This window comes from Sturnus vulgaris, chromosome Z, assembly GCF_052056855.1.
Source record: "Sturnus vulgaris isolate bStuVul1 chromosome Z, bStuVul1.hap1, whole genome shotgun sequence".
NCBI lineage: Eukaryota > Metazoa > Chordata > Aves > Passeriformes > Sturnidae > Sturnus > Sturnus vulgaris.
In genome coordinates, this window is record NC_142283.1 from 58,428,231 (window position 1) to 58,440,263 (window position 12,033).

Here is a 12,033-nt window from a genome sequence, read left to right on the forward strand (position 1 = left end):
GTGAGGAACCAAAACCCAGCAATTGTTTGGCGCTATGTATGACATGGGAGATAATTTCCAGCAGCTTGTTTTTGGTGCTCCTACCATTAGTGTATGCTGAGCATTTTGGTTAGGAATATGGTATTTTTGACAATTAGTTTCACAAAATTGTGAGCTTTTGTTTCATAGTAAATCAATGGCTCTTCAAAAATACGTTGGAAAAGCTCTATTCATCATCTTGTTAGCAGCTTCCAAATGTGCTTTCTTGCATATGGTTAGTCATCATGCATAGATTTAGGACTTGATAATATAGGATGGACATTTTTCATATTTTACACTGTGTCCACATCTACTGAAATGGCTGTGGTATTTAGCTCATCAATAGCTAACTTCAGTCTATGGAGCAGCCTTTTGCTACAAAGAACAGTAAAACAAAAATAACAGAAATTCAGTTTTAGAAGAAAGTATGTAGGTAATAGGACTGTATATGAAAATGGAAATCAAATTAAGTAGGAATTTGTTTATAGGATTTGCCACAGAAATCTGCCAAGAAGTACAGCAGTGGAAAAAAGCTGTCTTCAGCACAAGTGGTACGAGACCTAATCTTTCTGCATACAGTGTGACAGTGAGAGCCTTTCTAGCCATGATCCCTTGTTGGTTTGCATCTGTTCCTTAATGGATTTAAGCATGATTAATTATTGCATTACCGGGGTTTCTCTAGATTTTTGTTCTCAAGATTTTGCCATTTTTAAGTACATGAGTGATAAAAATTTATGTATATGTAGTTTGAAAGCCTAAGACCCCACAAATGGGCATACTCTAGTTACATTCTCACTTTGTTTAATATCACATTAGGGACAGTCTTGTTTTTCAGCAAAACCCATCTTGAAACTATGGACACGCACTCTTTGCTGGCTGAAAAGAATTACCTCTGTGCTTCCTGGCGTTACAGACTGGAGAATGCTTTTCAGCCCAGGTTCAGAGGAAGGCTATGAAGACAGTCAGAGGAATGGAGCACCTCTCTGTGAGGACAGGCTAAGAGAGCTGGGGCTGTTCAGCCTGGAGAGGGCTCCGGGTGACATTACTGCAGCCTTTCAGTACCTGAAGGAAGTTGATAAGAAAGACAGGGAGACTTTTATCAGGACCTTCCAGGATAGGATATGGAGTAAGGACAGTAGATTTAAATTAGATTTAGAAAGAAATTTACTGAGAGGTTAGTGAGGAATTGAAATTATTTGCCCAGTGAAGTTCTGGATGTTTCTTCCTTGGAAGTGTTCAAGCCAAGGTTGGATGGGGCTCTGAGCAACCTGGTCTAGTGGTCTAGTGGAAGGAATATCTGCCCACAGCAGGGGGTTGGAACTGGATGATCTGTAAGGTCCTTTCCAGTCCAAGCCATTCTATGACTTGATGATTCTATGAACTGCTGAGCATGGCCATGTAGCAAAGCAGAATGCAGTAGCTTTTTGAATAAACTGAACCAGGAAAGTACTGCAGTTTAGACTGACATGCTTAAGTTAACAGGAAAACAAACCATACACCATACCTTCATGCTTAGTGCACTTTGCACTGCTAGCTGGGAAAGAAAATTAACAGCTTGTTTCAGGGGGAAGAGGAAGGAGTAAACATCTGACCAAGAGAAGTGAAACCATTTATGTATACACTATTTTACCCTTACCTTCTGTTCTTCAGTCTTTCCTTCATTTTTTTTCTGTAATGTTGGAGATAAGGTGCATAATTTTCTATATGAAGCAAGCTAACAAGCTTGTGCAGTATAACATTTGGAGACAAGGATGTGTCAGGTGCTAAACGTGCAAGGAAGCTTGCTAATCTTCCAGTTGTGCCAGCTGCATGTTACAGCAATATTGGTGGAGGCAAGATTTGTAATCAACATGGTTTTGGTTGGTAGAATACCTCATATACCAGCTGTCACTGGTGCAACTAATTTCACATGGGAGAATTTGCATGGCAAGGATTTTACAGGGATTGGTATGTTCTCACTAGAAGAGTTGCATCAGGTAATGCTGAGCATGCACCTGCCTTACAGCCTGCCACCCGCAGCCTGACTGCAGAAAAAATACAGTCTGCTGGCTGTAAGCTCTATTTCCCTATTTAGGCGAACCCTAGCCAGAAATGTGAGCATGGCCGCAAAGTTTGCTAACAATGTTTTGCACCCGGCAAACAGCATCAGGTCATTGGATCTCTCCCCACTTTAGACAGGAGCCAGAAATAGAAAGGAAGTACAAGCCAGCTAGTAGATCATCAGTTGCAGCTTTGCACTTGAGCTCTACAAGAGCTGGGAGAAGAATGAGAAGGGTCTAACATGCTGGGTGCAATATTTAAATAAATTCCTGAATAAGGCCTTTTTTTTTGATCATTTTCATCTTTTTTGATCTGACCAGTTTAATCTTACAAGATGCTGAGCAAATTTTTTTAAAAAATGAAAGTAACATGTTTTAAATTAATGACCCAAATAAATGCTTTCTCATTATTTTCAAATGCTGTAGAAATAGTTTAGTCATTGCTAATACAGCTGGAGAGGATGAACAAATAATATGCTATAATCCAAGTCAACACTAGAGAGCATTAAAATAACAAGATATAGCTGTGGTAATTTGACTTGTTGGGGAGGAGACCACTAGAAACCAGATATGAGTATCATGCTGGACTGTAAAATACTGATTAGCCCTCTCAACCACTATGTGTACCGGGAAAGGTGAAAAAATACAGGAATTTTGTTAAAAAAGTAAATGGCTTTATTGTAAACAGAACCTGTAAACAGGTTCAGCAAAGTTTTGGGAAATAGTTTTTCTTATCTTTGTGCTACCAGCCTTACAGCAGTGGTGCCTGTAGCCTCTAAACAAGCTTCTGTCCTCAAAAGCAGGGTCTGACATTTAAAACATGTCACTAAGTGCATTGCACACAACATAACTCCATCAAGGTCAGAGTTGATAATGTCAACCTACAATAAAAATCTACCCTGCTGGTTCCCTCACTAAAATAAAAGTTAATGACATTGAGTCAAATTTTTCATCCCTTAGAGAAAGTCATTGTCCTTACCTTTGGATCACTTTGGTTTTGTGTTAGGAAGGAACTTGGTTCCTTCACTATTTTTTTGCACCGTGCTATTATGTACTAGATCTGGCAATTCTTGGGAAGGTCTTATGTATGTTTGTTTTCTCATCCTCATGGATTGCACTCAACTTGTGCCCAGGGCAGTAGTGAAGATGGTGCCACAGTACCTAGGCTCCCAGTTCATGCCTCCATGGGGTTTGCAGTGCCCTGTTGCTGGCTTGCCACATCTCTCCCTTTGACTCCTCTACAGATGGCAGGCTTCTTTTACAGATGCTTTCCTCAGAAGGGAACATAACAGTGGAAAATAATTGAATAGACTTGCAGAGCCAGATCACCTCTAAAAATTTTATGACTTTTGACTCCTAATAATGCTCTTTTCTTCCCCATTCAAATATGTGCTTCAATAATGAAATTTTTTTGCTTACAAACTGAAAAGAGCATTCACCTTCAGCAGTATAGGAAGCAGGCTATATTCCTAAGACTAAACATTTCAAATCTCTGTTTCAGCCAGGCATCCAGATCCATCTACTTAGTTTATACTCCAGAGGATGGAGAGACCTTAGACCCTGTGTACCTGCTAGAAATAGATATAGTGGTACACAAGCCAGTGGTAACACTGATGGGAAATGATGCTGCTGAACACTTTCTTTCTCACAGAACAGCACTTAATTGAAAACAGACATCCAGCTCTGGAAGCGTGCGTTTTGTCGCTGCCACCTCCTACTATGTCCTGTTTACTGAAACCTCCCTACACACTGAGTGTTTCTTGTCCAAGACAATAACCCACACAGTTCCCATCATTATTTACACAGCAAGATGTCTGGGAGATCTACTTTCAAAGCACACAGAGTTTACTGTCACCTAGTTAGTCATTACTCAACAACTTAACTCAGAGATTCAAATATTTCTTTTCTGACATGGTGACTCCTGTGATTTTCCTCTCATTTTTCTCTTTTCTTGGTTAGAGCATCGTATTAATAATGCAACAGTCATGGGTTGGATTCCTTTTTTGACCACTGACTTAAGGGTTGGACTTGATGATCTTTGTAGATCCTTCCCAAATCAGAATGTTCTGTGATTCTTCTATTTGCAACAATATTGATGAGCAATGGAAGATTGAATAGGCAGTAAGGATTGTTTATTTTAAGATTTCTTCCTGCCTGCAGTAAACCTGTGGATTTGTAAAGTAATACACATCTGACATGTTTTATCAGAAGCATATAATGCAAGAAATTTAAGTTCCATAATCAGGCCAGCTAGCATAACTAGAGTAATTGTATAACTTGAATGTGGATAAACCTTTACAGGTTGCCTAAAGCATGTGTACAGAGAACTCAGTCCCAGACAGGGAAGAATGAAGACAAAGAGGGAGAAAATGCTGCTAGCCAAACCTCTACATTGTTTTATCTGCCTGTTCAAGTGTTAATATTTCTCCCTCTTTCTGAATAATTCCAAGAATATTTTTTGAATGCTGTTCCTATAGGTCACTGTCGTGATTTGACATTGGCCAAATGCCAGACATCCACAAAAGCCATTCACTCACTCTTTCTTGCTACAGTTGGGCAGAGGACACGGGGAAAAATTAACCAAGGGCTTATGAGTTGAGATAAGAACTGGGGAAAATAAAAATTCTAAGAGCAAAACAAGTTCAAATTTAAAGGTATAAGGTAAATTTATTGTTAACAGAGTCAGAGGAGGATAATGAGAAGTAAAATAAGCCTTTAAAACACTTTTTCTGCCCCCAGCCCCTCCCTCTTTCCCACCAACAGCACAGGGAGACAGGGTGTGGGCGTTTCATCAGTTTGTCACTCAAGTGCCCTAAGGACCCTCCCACAGGCAAACAGTCTTCCCAAAACTGTTATTGCATGGGTCACTCATCCACAAGGTGCAGTCCTCCAAGGACAGGCTGCTCCAGCCTGGAAGCAGGGCTCTGTCTCTCCACCACGTCTCCCACTAGATTACAGCTTTCTCCAGCATCCACTCATTCCCACGTGAGTACTTCTCTCATGGGCTGTGCATGGATCTCTGCATTCCCCCGTGGATCCCGATGGGCTGTGGGTGGATCTCTGCATCCCCTGTGGATCCCCACGGGCTGTGGGTGGATCTCTGCATTCCCCGTGGATCCCCATGGGCAGCAGGGCACAGCTGCTTCACCATGGTCTCACCATGGCTGCAGAGAATCTCAGCTCCAGTGCCTGGAGCAGCTCCTCCCCTCCTTCTGCACTGACCTTGGTGTCTCCATGGTGTTTCCCTCACATGTCCTCACTTCCTTTTCTTCTCTGACTAGAACAAAAATTGCTGCTTGTAGGTACCATTGCCAATGGTCCCTACCAATTCAAAGATACCTGCAGGACCCCCCAGTGCCAAGAAGTTGATCTCATCCAGGTTCCACATCGGCGAATCGCTCACCATGCTTCCATTGCCATCACCACCGAGCAGGCAGTGGTGGCAGCTGTGGTGCTGGTGTTGTTCAATGCCTCCCTTCACGCAGGGTCCTGGGAAGGAGAAGCCGCTGCTGGCCCGGCCCTTCTGCCTGCAGCAGGGCTGGCTAGGGGTGGCCAGGCAGGCAAGACTCACCGTGGGCTGTGCCGAGATGGCCCTGGCGGCAGCACCTCACCCTCCCTGGAAAGAACTGCCCTGGCACTGTCTTGATTTTCTTCTTAAATATGTCGTAACAGAGGTGTTACCAACATCTGTGATTGGCCCAGGCTCGGCCAGCAGCATGTCCATCCTCAGAGCCATCAGGGAATTGGCTCTGCCAGACATGGTGGAAGCTTCCAGCAGCTTCTCTGTGGCCCCCACTGCTACCAAAAACCAGGTGTGCCAAATCAACACAGTCATATAAGGAGTAAACCTATATATTAGTGCCACTTTTAGCATTTCTTTCAGTTTATTTTCACACTTTTTTGGTGTCCTTTTCCTGACTCCAAAAAACATATGCAATCCTACCCAGCAAAGAATATAATACATCTAGTTACTTACGATAGCTTTAATGACCAAGGAAATGAAAAATATGCTGAAGATTTCTGCTTTTGTCATTCAAAAACAAGCTAGGAGTTGTAAGAATATAATATAGTTCTCCTAATACTGAAAACTATATTTACAGAAGCTCTGAAATACAGCATAGGTATCTTACTTTGCTTTAATTCTTTTTCTTATTTTTACTTACATATTGGCGTTAGTACAGTTTTTGTAAGGAAGAACTTACTTCATTTCCCTCACTAGACAAAACATATACTTTAATTTGCTAAACTGTAGGGACTTTTTTCATTAAATGGTTTCTAAACCTTTTCTATCTACAGCAGATATACTGAATATTATCACTAACAATTCTTTCAAAATTACATTTCAAATCTTAAAACTGCTTAAGAGACAGGCTTGTCTAAAAGTATATCTTATACATTGTGGTAGGAAAGAAATACAGTGTTGTGTGTTCTTCAAACCATTCTGGGTATCTTTCAGGTCTGTATTTTATTATTTTATGAACTTGTATTAGTAGTGTACTGACACGATCTGTAAAAGCAGTGAAAGTATTTTCTACCATGAAAATCAGTCATTAAGAGCAACTGATATTTTGAGCAAAGTATTTTATCTTTGCTTCATCACAGTACCTCCTGTTTGTACTCTAATGAAACAAAATGTTTTAGTTTTTAACTTCCTCACTCCTCCTTTCCAGACCAGAACATAAGAACCAAAGTGAGCAAAGAACAGACACTTAAGAAAAAGCCACTTCTCCATTCGGGGTTATTTTTTTACACTGGGAGTAAACTAAGGACAAAAGCATCGCCCACATGATGAGGGTTACAGTTCTCTTATGAATATATGGCAAACTCTATAAATATATTAATGGTATTTTCTTTTCAACTTTTTTGCATGCTTTGTGAGGTGCTCTAGGGAGAGAGATACCTGTAGTGGCTGGATAGCGATATTGAGACTTAAATGGGATTTTAGATTTTCTTTAATTGTCATGATTTTCAAAATCATCAAAGAAAGGCAAATCCACTCACCAGAGCAAGCAGATGATTTGCATTTACATTGATTGCCTCATCTACCCAGCCCAGCATCACGTCCTCCAGCTCAGACTGGGGACAAACAGCCCTCAGGTCCATGGGGACAGCTGGGGTGGCAGCAGGTGCCTCTGCCTTGGCAGTCCTGGCCCTTATGGTCCTTTGATTCCCCATCTGCCAACTCTCATAAGCACAGTTGCACACCCAAACTGAGGAGGAGGAGGAGGAGAGGCAGGAAGGATGAATCAACATCCACATACCTCCGTCTGATGCTCTCTGCTGCAGTCTGGGCCCATATGCAGCAGCATACAAGCTCTAGGATGTGCAGCAAGCAAGGCTCTGCCTCCTGTTCCTCTGAAGTTCAGGAGCTTGCCTAGTCTCTGGCCCCAACACAGGAACAGCTGTGCCTGAGATTGCTAGAGCCAGGCAGAGCCTGGGGTTCCTCTAGCTTATGCAAGGCAGGAACTTTTGCTGTCCTCATTAACAGGCAGATAATAGTCTTGCTTGTGCCACAAACCAGGCTTCTAAGATTTAGCTGCCTCTGGTGAAAGAAACAAGACTTAGCTTAATGAACTGTCAGCAAACAGGCTTCTCCCACCTAAAATTTTGTGGGTTTGCCTATTTGAGTAACCTTCAATAGGGTAACTCAGGAGTTTCTGTTGACTGAGGAATAACCTCTCCTGGCCATGCTGCTAAAGAAAAACAACTAGCTGCCTCCAGCTTTCTTTTATTTCTTCGTCCAGCATGAGCAATATACAGACAACACAGACTTACTCTCTCCTAACAAGGGGAAAGTAGGAGGAAGGTCTTATGTGAGGGGAATGGGACATGGAGCTAGAGGTGGCATTACCCTTGGGTTAATGAACTGGAACAGTCTCTCTGCTGGCCTGGGACCTGCAGGCATGTGAGGTTATAGAGCAACCATATCAAATGCTACTAAAGCACAAGGTACAGCCACTCTGGAGTGTATGCAAGATGGGAACCCATCCTGACAGCCCCCTGCCCTGCACGATATATGTATGTACTAGTCATTTATCAGTTTTATTTTAATTTATTGCTGTCACAGCAACAGCAGCATTTTCAAGCAGGCATTTCCTGTTTTTCTTTCTCACATAGAGAAGCAGATGTTTTCTGAGCCATAAAACCAGAGTCAATCACTGTTCATAATGACACTGATAACAACATCCAGCCCCACAGCCTAAACCCAGGGCCCCTCTAGCAAACCACAAGTTACAGTCTTCAGCAATGAGACTACATGCAAAAAAAGCATTAAATTTTCAAAGATGATCTTTCAGTATAGTTCAATGGGAACAAATTCTACATGGAAAAACATTTGGAGCTCATTTTGTAAACAAAACTGAAATACCATGAGTGAGTCCTTGCAGGTCGTGGTAGGTTCTTAAAGTCATTGAACAAATGTTTTGGGACAAAAGTAGGGACAAATAGATAGCATTGCTGTTCTTTCTGTAAGTGGTTGCTTGGAGAGTTTTTTGGCTCTTGCTTGTTGTATTTGACAAGAACCTACTATAATTGTAACATATTTTGATTGAAGCACATTAAGGGCAGCTTCATTTGTGTCATAACCAATACAGCTTGCTATCACAGCCCTGGTTTTATAACCAACTTTCAGTATATAGTACATTTACTGCTTATTCCAAAATCCTATTGAGTGTTGCAGGCAGTTCACTGTGATGATGAAGAAGGACAATCAGATCTTTACGTGTGTCCTTCCCCACCATGCCACTTTCCCTCTAGTGGTCAATGTGATTTGTCCTAAGATAAAAACGCCAGGCAGGTATTGCAGAAAGAACTGTCTGGATGTTCGCATAATTACTGTATTCCAGAGATGGAGGAGCTGAGATGTTTTCTGTTGACTTTGATGCACATCAACCTGCATAAGGGTAGAGTGTTGATGGAGACACAGTCAACTGGGCAAACTTGTCTTCTGATGTTGCAGACAGCTTCAGGGTGGACCCCTTCCCTGGCAGGGACACCTGCAATCAGTACTCACTTTTGGAGGGCGAGTAAAAAGCACTACCATACAGACATAAAATCCTAAAGTAGCAGCATAGGTGCTTTGTTGCTTTGAAACTGTGTCTTCTGCAAGGCCAAAGATTCTAAACCTATTAATTTCTAGCCGACCCTGCTTATATTACAGCACTTTAGAGATCAACTGTTGACCAGTTTAAGACTGGTCAACCTAGCTGCAGGTAGACTTTCCTGAGAAATTTAGGAAGTAAGGGGGTCTCACTGAAGCTTGTGACTCAACAGGAGGGACAATGACCTAATTATATTATAGTCTACTGCAGTAGATGACAGAGTGGTTATTTAGCTATACTTCCCTGGCAATATTATTGTATCAATCTAATATCAGTTGTATTAATCTAATCATAATCATCCACCCAATAGCTGTGCTCTCCTTCTCATACATAGCTGAGAGCTTTCTCTGAACAACTCTTTCATAGGCACAAATTACGCAGTTGGATGTTTATTGTAGCAGTTCTGTTCATTGCACTACAGATTTTAATTGCACAAAGAAGGTAGACATTAGATAGAGAGTAGCAGGGCTCTCTCTCTCTGCTAATAGCTCCTTTTGTTGCGTAGTCAGAGTTCTATCCAGAAAAGTTTCTTAGGCCTTGTTGCTGCGGTATCTGCTGCAGTCGCTGCCAACATATTTTGCATGTGTCTTGTTTTGGTATCATGGGCTTGTGTGTAGGGTGTAGCAGTTGGTTCTATCAAGTATAACTGTTTCTTTAATTAAAGGCATGTTATTACACTGTGCTATTTCACCACAATGAATGCGAGATTCAGCACAATGAATTGCCAAAACTGAGAGCAACACTCACCCCGTAATAGCAAATGTAAAATTCAGTGCCAGGTAGGAATCACGACTTCATAACCATCCAAACACTAAGCCATTTGGCAGATTTCTTCCTTCCATATGTTATTCTTGCTGTGCATTTTGTCACTGTGTTATGACTCCATAAATAAGCAGGGCTGGAGAAAGTTGACAGTATAGAAACATCCTCTACTAGTTCATTTAAATTATCTTTTGATCTAAATTGAAGATATGGCAATCATTAATAACCACGAGATTTTCACCCTTTCATTAGCTTTAACTATGCATTCAAGGTATTTTCTGTACTTTCCCCCTTCTTTTCAGTCTAGAGCAGGACTGAAGAGCCTTTCACCTACAGAAGGTCTGCTTTTAACTATATGTGAAAGTGCAGATTTTTCAAGTCACTCAGCATCACTGACAAACTCTCCTCCTATTTAAGTGCATAGATCTTACATTGCCTCTCCCCAGGTCAGAATTCAGCTTAGTGTATCAAACATGCATGATGGAAATTAGCCATTATCATCTACTGGAACCTTACAATCATTTGGACAAAAACAGTGAAATAATAAACCATTCTGAAGAGGAACACTAATTGCAAATTATTGTTCTTTTAAATCTGAGAATTTACAAATAAAAATAAAAGAACTGCCTATCACAGAATCATTTAAATGAGAAATTACCCTTAATATCATTGTGTCCAATAGTTAACTGTGGAGGCCAGCGGGCCTACAGAACAAGGGTCTACTGTGGTCCCTTGGAGGGACAGACCCTATGTCAGAAAAATCTCTGTTCAGGGTGACTGAACAGAGCCTTTCCCAAGATGCCTTGTTGTGTATTCAAATGCACCCCAGTTCTACCTCCCTGGTTGGCCCATTGGCCTCTCCACTCCTTTTTCCCCTAATATGTATGTTCCCTACAGTGTTCTTCCTTCCTTGCCTATCCATTGGCCCCATCCTGCCCCCTTTGCCCCGCCTTTGTGCCCCCATGAGCCCTCAGCCCGTTGGCCCCGATGCTTTGCTCCACCCCCCTGTTCCCCGTATTTAAACCTGGACCCTCCATTGTGTCTTTGTCCCTAGATCCCTTTGTGTGTGGTTGGGAAAAACCTCCTTGGAATTCCATACAAAGACCCTTCCCGCTTCTTTGTTGCCAGCCAACTGCACAGGAGCTATCTGGAGTGGGTGCTTGAGCGATTGGGTGTGTGCATGCCTGTGCCACCGAGTGGCTTCTGTACTGGGGGCGCTTCCAGAAGGTTGCAGCCCTGCTGGCTCTCACTCCACCACCGACCAGCTAGCAGTCTGCGACAGCAGCCCATCTTTCAGCTCATGTCATGTTGTATTTGACTGCTGAAAATCATCAGAGGATGCAGATAGTCTCCTTGGGCACAGGCTCGCTAGGTGAACTGAGACATCAAGTCCTTTCTTTTGTCCAGTGGGGAAGGGATCCTGTATCCTGTGCAAGGGCAGATACGGCATTGTATTATCTGACTCATTTTACTGTACCACTTACACATGGGCGGGGAACAGAAAACACAAAAGAGAAAGGCATAGGCAGCAATGTATATCCTTGTTACCTTCCATGCACAGTGAGCTCCTGTGCCAACACCTCAGTGTTGACATCAGCACACACACTGGCATCACTCCCGGCTACCTCCTAATTTCATCACTTCAGGATGGGTTTTTCCTTAAAAGTAAGTGAGTTGAATGTATATTTTGATAGCACCTAGAAAAAACAAGCACAAACAGTACGCCTACTGAGTAAGTCACTATGCAATCCTTGCCCTGAAGAGCTAATTATCATCCAAGAGGTTTTATTATGAGGATGATAATTATTTTATTTTCTTAAAGTTTTAATGTTGAACTTAGTTACAGTGAGAATCCAGCTTTTGTGTAAAATTTTAAAGTCCTGACTTTTCCTAAAAAAGTAAACATCCTTTAAAAATGCAACTTGCATATATTCTAATGGCTTAAAGTACAGACAATAAATGAAGAATTATGTTTATTATTTGCAAAATAGTATCAGCCTATGTGGTGACTGTCAAGAGCTTCTTTATAACTCAACTACAGACATGCTGTTGCCACGGCCTATTTTTCAACAGATCTGTGGGGTTTTTTTCCAGTTGCCTGGTAGATGGTAGTG